Genomic DNA, 12,806 nt, shown 5'->3' with positions numbered 1-12,806 from the left:
ATTTGAAATAGGGCAACCCTACCCCACCCCCATTCATGGGAGGGTGAGGGCTTATTATTATTATTATTATTATTATTATTATTATTATTATTATGCATTCTGTGTTCTCAGTTTGTATTTTTATGTTGTAAACCAGGTGAAAGGTGGTATTCAAATTTAACAAGGGTAATGATATCATAACTTTTAAGTCTCAGGTTATTCCAGGGCTGGTGGGATACACATGGCCACTTTGCACCTCACAGGGCATGCAGGCAAGCATAGGGTTACCAGATGTTCCCGGGGACAGTCCCCAATTTGCAAATCTGTCCCTAGGAAACGTGGCAGCGACAGCCTCAGCAGCCCGGAGCCAGCCTGGTAGCACAGTTGGCTCTGGCTGGCTTCGTTGGAAGTCCTCATATGATGCGTCTTGTGCACAACACATCATATGGGGACTTCTGGCGAGGAAAAATGGTGGGCAGCTTCTGAAGCCAGCCGGAGCCAACTGCGCTACCAGGCTGGCTCCGGGCTGCTGACTGCCACTGCTGCTGCTGCTGCCGAAGGGGAACCGGGGACGTCCGGCGGTACAGGTCTGCCGCCTTCCCCCTTTGTTTTGACTGATATGGGGAGGCTCAGGAGTTGTGGGCCGCCGTTGCCCAGTTTTTTAAAAACTGCATTTATGTTTCACAGGGTGCGAAAGAAGGGCTTTGCACCTTTATACAATATGCATGTGTGCTTGGGCCCAGGGTCTTTTGCCTCACCATCCCCACTACTGATTCCCTGTTGCTACTCAGCTTCTCACCCCCCCCCAAAAAAGTGTCCCTGGATTCACTGAAAAAAATCTGGTAACCATAGGCAAGCAGCCTTCCATTCTTCTCTAGTAGCTTCTCTGCTTTTATGGCAAGGGAAAGAGCCCATTTGTAAAAGCTTGTATTTGGGGGGGATGCAGAGAGAAATTTCTGAGGAGATGGGAAAGGTCCATGACTGCAATTCTAATCTCACTCACCCGGGAGTAAGTCCCATTGAATTCAGCAGGGCTTATAGAGCTCCGTCAGAGGAGACATAGTTAGCACTGCACTACAAGTATTCTTTATTCACCAGTGCACATTTACAGGGTAGGCAGTAGGGGTGAAGGGAGGAGGATTCCGGCTAAGAAAGGGAGCAGGAAACAGTAACACTTCTTGGTGTGATTGCCTTGAGACAGGATATTTGTGCGGCACTGCAATGGAAAAAATCACACCAGGTGTGATGCATCATTGATGAAACTTGCTAATGAGAAGATTTGGAAAGCTCGCATGAAAATGATTGTGTCTGAATTCACCCTAAAAGTGTGATCCTGCGCATGTCTACTCAGATGAAAAGACCATTGAGTTCAAGGAGACTCCTTGGTAAGTGGGGATAGGACTGCAGCCTGAGAAACTGGTCCAAAGTCATTGCAGAAAACCTGGCTGACTTCCGTGAAATCATAGGTCAGGAACTTACTGAGCTCTTTGGGACACATTAAGCCATGTTCCAAGTTTTCCTGGTATATCTTGGCACAGCAGCACAGCTGGCTTGCTTCAAGTCTTTCCACTTGAAAAAGAATCAGCGATAGCCTATCACAACAGAAGTTCAGAGAACACTTCTCTTTCCTCAGTTGCCAGTGGGCTTTCCCTCGATTATAACTCAGTGGAGACTCTCATAGTATTGCAGTTTTATTCCTCATCTTGGTATTAAGTTTGCATATTGAACATTCTACCCCCTTAAAAAAAACCATAGTTATCAATCACCCAAAAAAACACAGGACGATCAGATGCCATAGAACAGGACCCTTGCACCTTCAATAACTATGTAGAAGATGGGATGTTTTTCCATCCCTGCAGCAACATGACATGGCAAACTATACCTGCCAAGGGTGCATCTTCAATGCAATTATTAAAGGTACTGTACTGTGGTTCAGGGGTATCCAACATGATGCTCCAGGCAGCATGAACAACTGTGAAGGATGATGGGAGTTGTAGTCCAACAATATCTGGAGGGCATTGCGTTGGCTTCTCCTGCTCTGGTGAATACAGTCCCCCCCCAAAAAAAACACCTTCAGCAGCCTGCCTTGGGCTCTGCAAATGGGCACAGCTTCTTGAAATCCTGACTCGGCACAAAACGATGTGGCGGGGGGGGGGTCGTATATTTGTTCTCATTTCAGACAGCCAATCATCTGTAAGGATTACACAGATGGGCACAAACACGCCCACCTATCTGTTGGATTACTCGATCTGACCCTAATTTCTTATGCACCATCTTTACTCTACTTGGAACAAGTGGAACCTATTCATTTGACTTACCAGCACCTGATTTCCAGTTGCCAAAGAGATAAAAGATGTGCCTGGCAGTGTGCTTTCGTGCTCTAGGAACACTGGTGCCTGGTGTGCTATTTCTTGATGTGCTGCAGGTCCCCGGAAGGAAGAGCCGCAGGTACTGCAGCAAGAAAGTACCAGAATGACAAACTCTTTATCACTTGCGATAGCTCACATTTCCGCATCAACAAATTTCCTCTTTGTTTGCTGATTTCATTTTCTCTTGGAGCAAGCACTCTTCTGTGCTACCTCTCTGCTGTCTGTTTTATGCTACTGCTGCTGCAGCAGAAGAAAATAAACAGAAGGAAATTCAACTTTGCTTGTTTGCTGGAATCTTGAATTCCTGAGGCATGAAATATGTTGTTGTGATATTAATAATCTGGTTCATTTAACACAGCATTTCTTGGCACAAAAGTGGAGACAAGAGATGGCATTGTTAGGCATCACTTCTTGCGGGCGGCGCCTTGATGCATAGTGTCCTCAAGCAAGAGGAGACAGGTGGCTGGTTACTTAGCAACCCACCAATTTTTTCCTCTGTTTTTTCCCCTCTTCAGCCTTCCCAGAGTGGGCCCCATGCTTGAGTAGTTTGCTATGATTCTGCAACAACTATGACAGTGAGACACTTCCTGTTTTTATTGGCTGCCTGGAATTGTAGGGTGTCTGCCTAAACTGCAGGTAGGAAAAACAAACACCTCTACTCATAATTGGAAGGTGATGATCTCCCCTTCCTTCTCATGTTTTGCCACATTGCAAATGGCTATTCTTCACCTGACAGTTCTTGTTTTGGCGTGTACTATATTTCAGAGGAAGCTAGAAGAACAAGCATTGTTCTTGGATTATCCCAATTAGCAACTTGTGGACAGACCTGCAGGTCTCTTGGTTGTGGCAGGTGTGCAGATGCGACTCAGTCTCCCAATGCACAACCCTTTTGCTGACCATTCCGTTTTTGCAGGGGATTGGAGACCAGGTTTGCTTTCTCCATCTTTAAATTAGGAACACAGAAAGAAAGATGCTCTGTATTGAGCCAAAGCACTGGTCCAGCCAGCTCAGGACTGTCTACACCATGGGTAAGCGAACTAAGGCCTGGGGGCCAGATCTGGCCCAATCGCCTTCTAAATCCGGCCCGCGGACGGTTCTGGAATCAGCGTGTTTTTACATAAGTAGAAAGTGTCCTTTTATTTAAAATGCACCTCTGGGTTATTTGTGGGGCATAGGAATTCATTCATTCCCCCCCAAAAAAAGATAGTCTGGCCCCCCACAAGGTCTGAGGGACAGTGGACCGGCCCCCTGCTGACAAAGTTTGCTGACCCGTGGTCTACACTGACTAGAAGTGGCTCTCCTGGGTTTTTGATTGGCGTCTCTCACAGCCCCAACTGGATATGTTGGGAATTGAACCTGGGAACTTCTGCTGAGCTACCACCCTTCCCTGACCACTCTGTTTTTAAGGTTTCCACAGGAATGATGGCTAACAGCTGACCCGTGCACCACAACAAACTTGATATGCACCATGCCAAAAATAAAAAAGGAATAACCCAACAAACTTTACATGCACTATGGAAAAAATAAAAAGGTAATAAATCTTTTGCTAGAGTAGCCCAAAGTTCTCTAGAGATAATAATAATAATTTGTTTGTTTGTTTGTTTGTTTGTTTGTTTGTTTGTACCCCGCCCATCTGGCTGGGCTTTCCCAGCCACTCTGGGCAGCTTCCAACAAAGACCAAAAATACACTAAAATGTCACACATTAAAAACTTCCCTGAACAGGGCTGCCTTCAGATGTCTTCTGAATGTCAGGTAGTTGTTTATCTCTTTGACATCTGATGAGAGGGTGTTCCACAGGGCGGGCGCCACTACCGAGAAGGCCCTCTGCCTGGTTCCCTGTAACTTGGCTTCTTGTAACGAGGGAACCACCAGAAGGCCCTTGGTGCTGGACCTCAGTGTCTGGCAGAACGATGGGGGGTGGAGACGCTCCTTCAGGTATACTGGGCTGAGGCCGTTTAGGGCTTTAAAGGTCAACACCAACACTTGGAATTGTGCTCGGAAATGTACTGAAGAGAAGAATATTAACCATCAGTCATTACATTAGAATTACCTCCTCTGGAAATTACTTCCTCTGGCCAAATTTCCGCAGTCTGCTTGTTCGTTCTCTGATCTGAAAGGAAATATCATCATTTAGTTAGGAGGTGGGAAGCTCCTACCATTTGAGTGCTATGCCACTTCTGACCCCTGGTGGCAAAAATGTTTTCATGGGCCATTTGTTAAACATTTCGGCACCGAACTGAAAGCTCTAATTTATCCATCCCTTGCTGAGTATGGATGACAGACTTTGACTATAATTGCGAGACCTAATCATCCCCGTCATGTCATGTTCTTTGAAACACTTCTATATTTGGTTTCAAAGAGGTAGCTATCAGAGAAACACTAATGTCTGATCTAGCAACTTCTAGTTGGATGGTCAAGAAAAATGAAAGGGACGCAGACCTCGCTCTTTAATTATTTCTTGCTTGTCTTTAGATGTTGAACCAAGATTGGCAGTACTTGTTCCTACAGAAGAAAGGCAAGAACAGTGTTAAGACATTCAATAACTTCTCTGGATTGCATGAGTAACATATTATTAAGGTAGCCTATCCTGCTTACTTTTTATTTTCCCCCTCATAATTATTTGCTGATTTTGTTGTCTATGAGAAACATGAACATGAGCTATCATCTGTGTTGCTATGCATTCCTTTCTCCTGAAGCAATGAGAAATTTCTGGGTTTAGGTTTGTAAAGAGGTGTGCCAATCTGAACTTCTTCTATGGTTTATTTCTGTAGATTGTGGCATGAGTAAATGTTGACAAACATAAGGTAAAGGACCTCAGTCAAAGGCAACTATGGGGTTGTGGCGCTCATCTTGCTTTCAGGCCAAGGGAACTGGCGTTTGTCCGCAGACAGCTTTCCAGGTCATGTGGCCAGCATGACTAAACCGCTTCTGGCACAACGGAACACCGTGATGAGTGCCAGAGTGCATGGAAACGCCATTTACCTTCCCATTGTAGTACCTATTTATCTACTTGCACTGGTATGCTTTCGAACTGCTAGGTTGGCAGAAGCTGGGACAAAGCAATGGAAACTCATCCCACCATGCGGATTTGAACCACTGACCCTCCGATCAGCAAGCCCAAGAGGCTCTGTGGTTTAGACCACAGCGCCACAAATCGTACAATCTTTATCTTGAACATGTTGTAGAAGGCTACCTGGGCTCCTAATACTTTATGTAAATGATCACCACCAGTGGCGTAGCGGGGGTGCGGTGCGGGGGGGGGGCCCGGCCGCACCGGGCGCAACATCTGGGGGTTAGGGTTAGGGGGCGCAAATCCACGGGTTAGAGGGTGCAAATTACTTGCCTTGCCCCGGGTGCTGACAACCCACGCTACGCCACTGATCACCACAGTAATCTAGTGTTACCAGCAAAAATTAATTAACGTCTCATGTAAAGATAATGCGTTCCTCATACATAAAATTGCAATGAACCTAGGCCCCAGGACAACCAGTTGTTATTTCTCACTCGGGAGAACATTCTTTCAGTTACAGCTGAGCAGTGTAAACAAAATGGGAAATGGGAACTTGTATGGAAAAATCAATGAAACAAAGCTATATAGGTGTTACAGCAAATCACTTATCCCAAAGACCCCCTCCCCTTTCCATAACCTAACATTGGTTCAAAGTGGTATTTAAACCCTGGATTTCTAATGGTTGGTTAATTCTCACAACCTCCAACACAGACCTTTTTTTCATCCTGTGCTCTCAAGGACCAGCCTGGCACTGTGGGCTTCTCCACATTTCCATTTCTCCTGTGCCTAGAAAGCACAAGTCCGAGCGGTTTTCTGCTTGTCGCATGTTTTCCTTGCAGTTTCCCCTGAAAAACAAACTCTTTACCACTAACTCGGAACAAACTGTGTAGTGACCTCATCAACAATGTGCCTCTCTCTTCCCCCAAGTATCAGTTATGGGAGGGCAAGGCCTGGAGATGATGTCTTTGAGAAACACAACTTGATGTTTTACCTTCCTTTCTATTCGTGATATCTGATTATGGGCTTGTGTGCACTGGGTTTACTAAGAGGATGCTTGAGTCCTGGGGGAAAGCAGAAGTCTGGATGAGCCCTTAAACTTTACGTGCTAAGCCAATTAATGGGAATCAGGGCTATACAGTAGACCCTGTCAATAGCCCCAAACCAGAGAAATATACTTGAACTTGAGTCCCATTAATTTCAAATGAAATAGAATGGTCTATACTTAGCCAGCCAGCCCTAGTATTTTATTTTTGTGTGTGGTAGATTTGCTTTGTTTAAATCCAATTTTCATGTGGTGCTAGAGCTTGGGGCACTTTCAGATGAAAATACGTTGCTGTAAATCAGAAGAAATTCCTTTGAAATAGAACCCCAAGCAGGCTATGTATATACCAGCTCCTGAATAGGTTTTCACCTCTCCCTGATTTGCGGAAATGAAACCAGAAGCAAAAGTAACAATCCCAGACTGCCACAAATCCTGATTTGTATAACTGGAGAACAAATATACATTACAAAGCTAATGATGGGGTTTTTTTATTTTTTATTTGTTTTTAAAAGAAGATCTCATTTGCCTGACAGCATTACTAAATGGATGCAATGTAGGATGCTCACTATTCAAATTTGTTTAAAGTAAGAACTTTTAGATGTCTCTGGATTGTGCCTCTATTCTTCCATACTACTCTCCAAAGAAACAATACTCCAACAGGCTATTGTTGGTACAATAAATAGGCAGTGATTGCATCCATTGAGAGTTGGTACCTATGCAAAAGTGACATTCTCTTATCTGTTAATTAGTCTGCATAATCCAAGAGTGATGCAATGCTTGCAGTGTAAGCATTAATAATAGTTTAATCTCTCTCGCACAGAGCATTTACTGGCAATTTTGTATACCAAGTGACTGGGGTTTTTTCAGCACTCCCTGTATTGTCTACATACTCATTCCCCTTTGGGATAAAGATCCACAGCTCCACTTTCATAATTGAAATCAACGACATGATGCAAGAGAGAGGGCAATGCTATGAAACACAAAAGCATAAAGCGTTACTTATATACCATTAATGTCAACTGTTCTCATGGTGGGCAAGAAAGGAAACCGTATTTTGAGCCTTTAACCTTCCCCACCTGCAATTGTCAGGGACTGCAGGACTTAGGCCAGGAACCTTGCGTACCCTTCAACATATATCTGATGAAAATAGGGACATCAATAATAATAATAATAATACCCAGCCCATCTGACTGGGTTGCTCTAGCCACTCTGGGAGTCTTCCAACATATATAAAAACATAATAAAACATTAAACATTTAAAAACTTCCCTATTCACAGCTGCCTTCAGATGGGTAACGCCATAGCCTCTAACTCGAATGAAAATAGGGAGATCCTAAGGAAAAGTGGGACATTCCATGATCAAATCAGAAACCAGGACAGCTTCTGTAAATCCGGGACTGTTTCTGGAAAATAGGAACACTTGGAGGGTTTGAACTTGTTGTCAGAGGCCAACTAGGCTGTGGGCTCAGGTCTCAGAGCCCACATCAGATGTAGAAGGAAATAATGGCTTCTGCAATTGGCAACTCTGTGAAGCATGTGTATGGGCCAGGCCTGATATAAATATTATGAGCAAGCAGACCTTTTGCTTTCCCCTTACTCAACAGAGCCAGAACCTCCTCCATCTAACCAGTAATGTCAGACACCTTGAGACCCCTGGAGACCCTCCTAGCCTCGTTTCAGGTATTGTTCTGACACTAGCTTCCCTTTGAATGATATTGGTTATCAGAAGGCTCTCAATCATGTCTCTGGGAACTTTAGGGAATGCAATCTGGCTCACAACCTGCTAAGCTGGTTGTGTGCAGGCTGGTTCTGTGAAAACCTGCCTGAAGCAAAGTTCTTAACCCAAGGTACTACCGGTATTTCTGGGTTAGCAGAGTCTGTAACCTGAAGAGTCTGTAACCTGAGGTACCACTATATGATTCTATTATTAAGACCTTAGAAAGGATGCTAGGCTCCCTCTCTCACACACAAAATATGTTATTTGGTGCAATCAATAGTTTCAGAAGACAATAGCTCTTTCCTGATGTGTAGCGATAATGCCCATGCAAAAAAAAATGTGTGGAGCAGGATTGTCTTACTGTCCCAACTCCACGTTCATTATTCATCAATGAAGAGAGGCTATTCCTGTACCAGCTGTATTCTGGAACCCTGGAGAATGCAGGGAACGGGAGGCATCATACCACTCTAGCCATTCATTTGGTTCCCAGATGTTTCAAAAGGGCTTAGATGCATCATTGGATGCCCCCTTTCCATTGTAAACCAGACTCAAGGTGGCTCACATCAAAAGGTTTACACAAGTCACCAACAGTTACGGGACTTGGCAAAGTTTAAATTGTCATAAACAACAAGTTAATGAAAGCAGCTCATATTAATGTACATACCATAGAATCAAAACAATTCACTGATAATTCATAATAAAGTCTAACATTAAAAATACAAGAATGTAATCCAGATGACACCAAAAATAACACTGCTGCAAAACTAAATCTTGACCTAAACTACATCACAGAATGTGATGAGCTTTCTTAAATTCCTAACTGGTCTCCAATGGGACATATCAGAGTTAGAAATTAGAAACTGAAAAAATAGGAAAGATTTTTCTGCTAAAACTGTCTTTCCAGGTTGATGCTTACTCCCACTTTCATGTTATGGTCTAATTTATATAATCGTACACAGCTGTCTGTTGGATTTAGCAAAGGAGACTTGATTAACTGTCCCCTGCAAAGGGAAGGGTATAATTTATTCTTCTTAATTATATGTTTCCTGTATTATGGTATTTTTTCAACTCTGCATCATTAACACATAATTTCGGTCTTTATGCAATTGCTGCCTTTTTATACTGTACAGTACACAGCCCACACGTTCACATCTGATGCTTATTATGTATGACATTCTAATCGGCACCCTGGTTCTACACGACAAAGGCCTTTGGTACTTCCACCCCATCACATCCAAATATGGTTCCATTCCGCAGAGACACACTTGAAGTGCAGTCCTAGTCATGTTTACTCAGAAGTGCCATGGTTGTCGTGAGCTCCACAGTGCTGTCGGGATCAGGCTCGATGGGGCAGGCTCTAACACACTTAGGAGGGACGCGGGCGGCGCTGTGGGTTAAACCACAGAGCCTAGGGCTTGCTGATCAGAAGGTTGGCGGTTCGAATCTCCGTGATGGGGTGAGCTCCCGTTGCTCGGTCCCTGCTCCTGCCAATCTAGCAGTTCAAAAGCACGTCAAAGTGCAAGTAAATAAATAGGTACCACTCCGGTGGGAAGGTAAACGGTGTTTCCGTGCGCTGCTCTGGTTCGCCAGAAGTGGCTTAATCATGCTGTCCACATGACCTGGAAGCTGTACGCTGGCTCCCTTGGCCAATAAAGCGAGATGAGCGCTGCAACCCCAGAGTCGGCCACAGCTGGACCTAATGGTCAGGAGTCCCTTTACCTTTTTAATGCACTTGGAAGGAGGAAGAAACAGAGGGGATTGCGTGGTGGTAAACTGAGTTGAAGGAGAGGGGCTCTTCCCTTTTCACGCCAACTTCCATCTCTTGGAAAGAGGAAGCAGGGATGTCACCACCACCACCCAACTTTCATGTAGAGTAGACAGACTCAGTAGAGGTTCAGGACGGAACAGGAGCCCAAACAAGAAAGTGCAATATTGTTGCTTAGAATTAGGTACCACATTGCAGATGGGAGCAGACGCACTCCACGGGAGCCAAGGCAACAGATTCCCGTGTGGCTTACTCCCATTGTAAGCATGCATAGGAGTATAGCCTTGGGGCTGTTCTAATTCAAAGTAGGGAGTTGTGGCTCTCCAGATGTTGGACTACAAATCCCTTCATCTGTCACCATTGGCTATGCTGGCTGGGGGCTGATGGGAGAGGGAGTCCAACAACATCTGGAGGGCCACAGGTTTCCCCTCCCTGATTTAAGGGTTGCCATTACATTGTTTTACCTATTCTTTTCAGGGTTTCCTCTTGCCCTGAAGAAGAACATTTATTAGTTTCAGTCCATCAGCTTGTGCATGTATGCAAGTGTGTGTGTGTGCGCGTGTGTGTGTGTGTGCGCCTGGGTGAAATAAAGCCTGGTTTCGCCCCTGCAAGAGAATATCACACCCATCTGCCATGTGAAATCTAGTTTTGCATGACCATAAAACTAACAGATTTCACTTCAACTGATGATGGAAGAGGATGGAACAAGAAGGAAATTTTTGCTTTTATTACATTTCTATCCTGCCCTTCTTCCCAAAGAAAGAAAACGCCAAAGCAGTAAAACAATGTGATTAAAAATGAAGCAAAAAAAAAAACTTACCTAAAAACATGTAAAACAGTCACATATCCTCACAGCTTAATAATGCCAAAGTTGCAGCTAACTAGCTACAAGCAGGTAAAGCGTGGCACCAGGACTCGGGTCTATTGGGCACAGCGAAAAAGAAAATAATACACAACCACCAAACCACCCACCTGCACTGGACTCAGATCATAGATAAGGTTGCTCTGAAACTGATATCAAAGAATCTTCCACATGGGGGCCTTGTTCTACAATGAAAACCATGCAGCTCTCCTCTACGCTTGTCACTTGGCACTATCTCCTAAATCAGGCATGTCCAAAGTCCTAATTTGGCTCAACGGTCGGTTTAATCCAGCCCCTGTGGCAGTTTATTTCCTGGGGGTAAAAAAAAGCTCAACAGCTTTGGGGTAAAATCCTAAAAAAAGCTCAGCAACTGTCATTTAGGCACCCCTGTCCTAAATGCCTAAATGTTTCACTACACATAAGATGAAACCATGTCATGTGAGGCATGTATTTTCCTTGCTTCCCTAACTATAGAAGCAGCAGCAGCAACAACAGCAGTTCTCCCATAGTTTCCTTCAGGTGATCTACAACACAGCTGAGAAGGCTTTCAAAGAAACATAGAAGAAGCAGTGCAATGTTCATATGACTTCACAATGCAAGAGCGCAGCAGTCTCCTGCATTCGTCGTTCGTAGAAGCTCTCATTTGCTTCTGTGTATCCATTAAAGACGTGTGTCAGTTTAAAAGTCAGGGCCAACTCCAAGTTTCAAGGGGCTCTCCACAAAGCCTTCTTTGTATGTGGGCTGCATGCACATCTTACCTGGTGGCAACAGTGGGTGGCTTCAAGCTGCCATTCGTTGTTTCCCACAATGTCCCAGAACAACACTATGTTAAGCACTCCAGAGCATTGTGGAAAGGGGAAGGGGCAAATCTTTGTGCAAATCAATGTGCAAATCTTTCTCTTTCCTGTAGTTCATGCAAAAGTTGCTGAACATATCTTATAAATACCGTATTTTTGCTCCATAAGATGCACCTAGTCAGTGGCATAGCGTGGGTTGTCAGCACCCGGGGCAAGGCAAGTAATTTGCGCCCCCTAACCCGTGGATTTGCGCCCCCTAACCCTAACCCCCAGATGGTGCGGCCGGCCCCCCCAGCACCCCCCACACTACGCCACTGCACCTAGTTTTTAGAGGAGGAAAACAAGAAAAAAAAATTCTGAACAAAACACTGGATGTATGATTTTTGTGGTTCATGCTGTGGCCACAGACATGATAAGTGATTTGACGGTGAGTTTGGGGTAGCCCAATGCGAAAATCCTGAGGATCCATGTGGATCCATGCTTTGTAACCACGTTTTTGCGCCATTGCGGCCCCACAAAACAGTGGATGCAAGTGTTTTTTTTGGTGTAGGCTGTAGCCATGGACATGCTATGTGATCTGATGGTGAATCTGGGGTGACCCAATGCAAAAATCTGAGGATCCATGTGCTTTTACATCCCCCCTCCCAGGCAGCCTCCTTTATCGCTAGCGTCCCTTATCTCCCTCCTGATCGCTTGCCGATCAGCTGCTCAGCGGCTTCGTTTCAACACCCCCCTTCCCTCTTTCTAAAAATAAAAAGCACGATCTGCTTTTTGCCCCTGGCCAATTCAGCTCCAGGGACCACGCATTCGCTCCATAAGATGCACAGACATTTCCCCTTACTTTTTAGGAGGAAAAAAGTGTGTCTTATGGAGTGAAAAATACAGCATATTAAAATAAATTATAAACAAATCTATAAATAATGAACATCGCAAAGAGCACTCCTCATAAAACACGCCCACAAAGGTGTGTCTGGCTTCTTCACTATAAAGTTTTCAGCAAATGCTGAAAAGACACCTCTTTATCCTGGCCTTTGACTTCTGAGGTGTGTGTTTTCAGGCCCCCACCCTATTATTGTGACTGTACTCTGTTTTAACTGTTTTTAATTCTGAATTTTAAATAGTTGTAACCCGCCCTGTGACTTGCTGGTGAAGGACGGGTGATGATGATCATCATCATTCTTGAAAAGAAATACTTGCAAGCTGCCACACGGCTCTGTGAAGCAGAGCTTTCAACATGCACATCAAAGGGGTGCTATTTAAATGA

At 44.5% G+C, this 12,806-nt stretch overlaps 2 long non-coding RNA genes across 3 annotated transcripts in view; both read left to right on the top strand.

Annotated features, from left to right (window-relative positions):
- LOC310839343 overlaps positions 1-12,806 on the top strand; it is a 292,189-nt gene that overhangs the window by 63,145 nt on the left and 216,238 nt on the right. The window lies entirely within an intron of this gene.
- LOC310839333 overlaps positions 1-12,806 on the top strand; it is a 29,125-nt gene that overhangs the window by 3,673 nt on the left and 12,646 nt on the right. For both annotated transcript variants that reach the window (XR_014561444.1, XR_014561445.1), the window contains exons 2-3: positions 2,864-2,984; positions 4,822-4,926. This is a non-coding gene — a long non-coding RNA (uncharacterized lncRNA). The remainder of the gene's footprint in view (positions 1-2,863; positions 2,985-4,821; positions 4,927-12,806) is intronic.

This window comes from Podarcis gaigeae (assembly GCF_964106915.1).
Source record: "Podarcis gaigeae genome assembly, chromosome: 2".
NCBI lineage: Eukaryota > Metazoa > Chordata > Lepidosauria > Squamata > Lacertidae > Podarcis > Podarcis gaigeae.
This window is presented reverse-complemented; position numbering and strand designations above follow the sequence as displayed.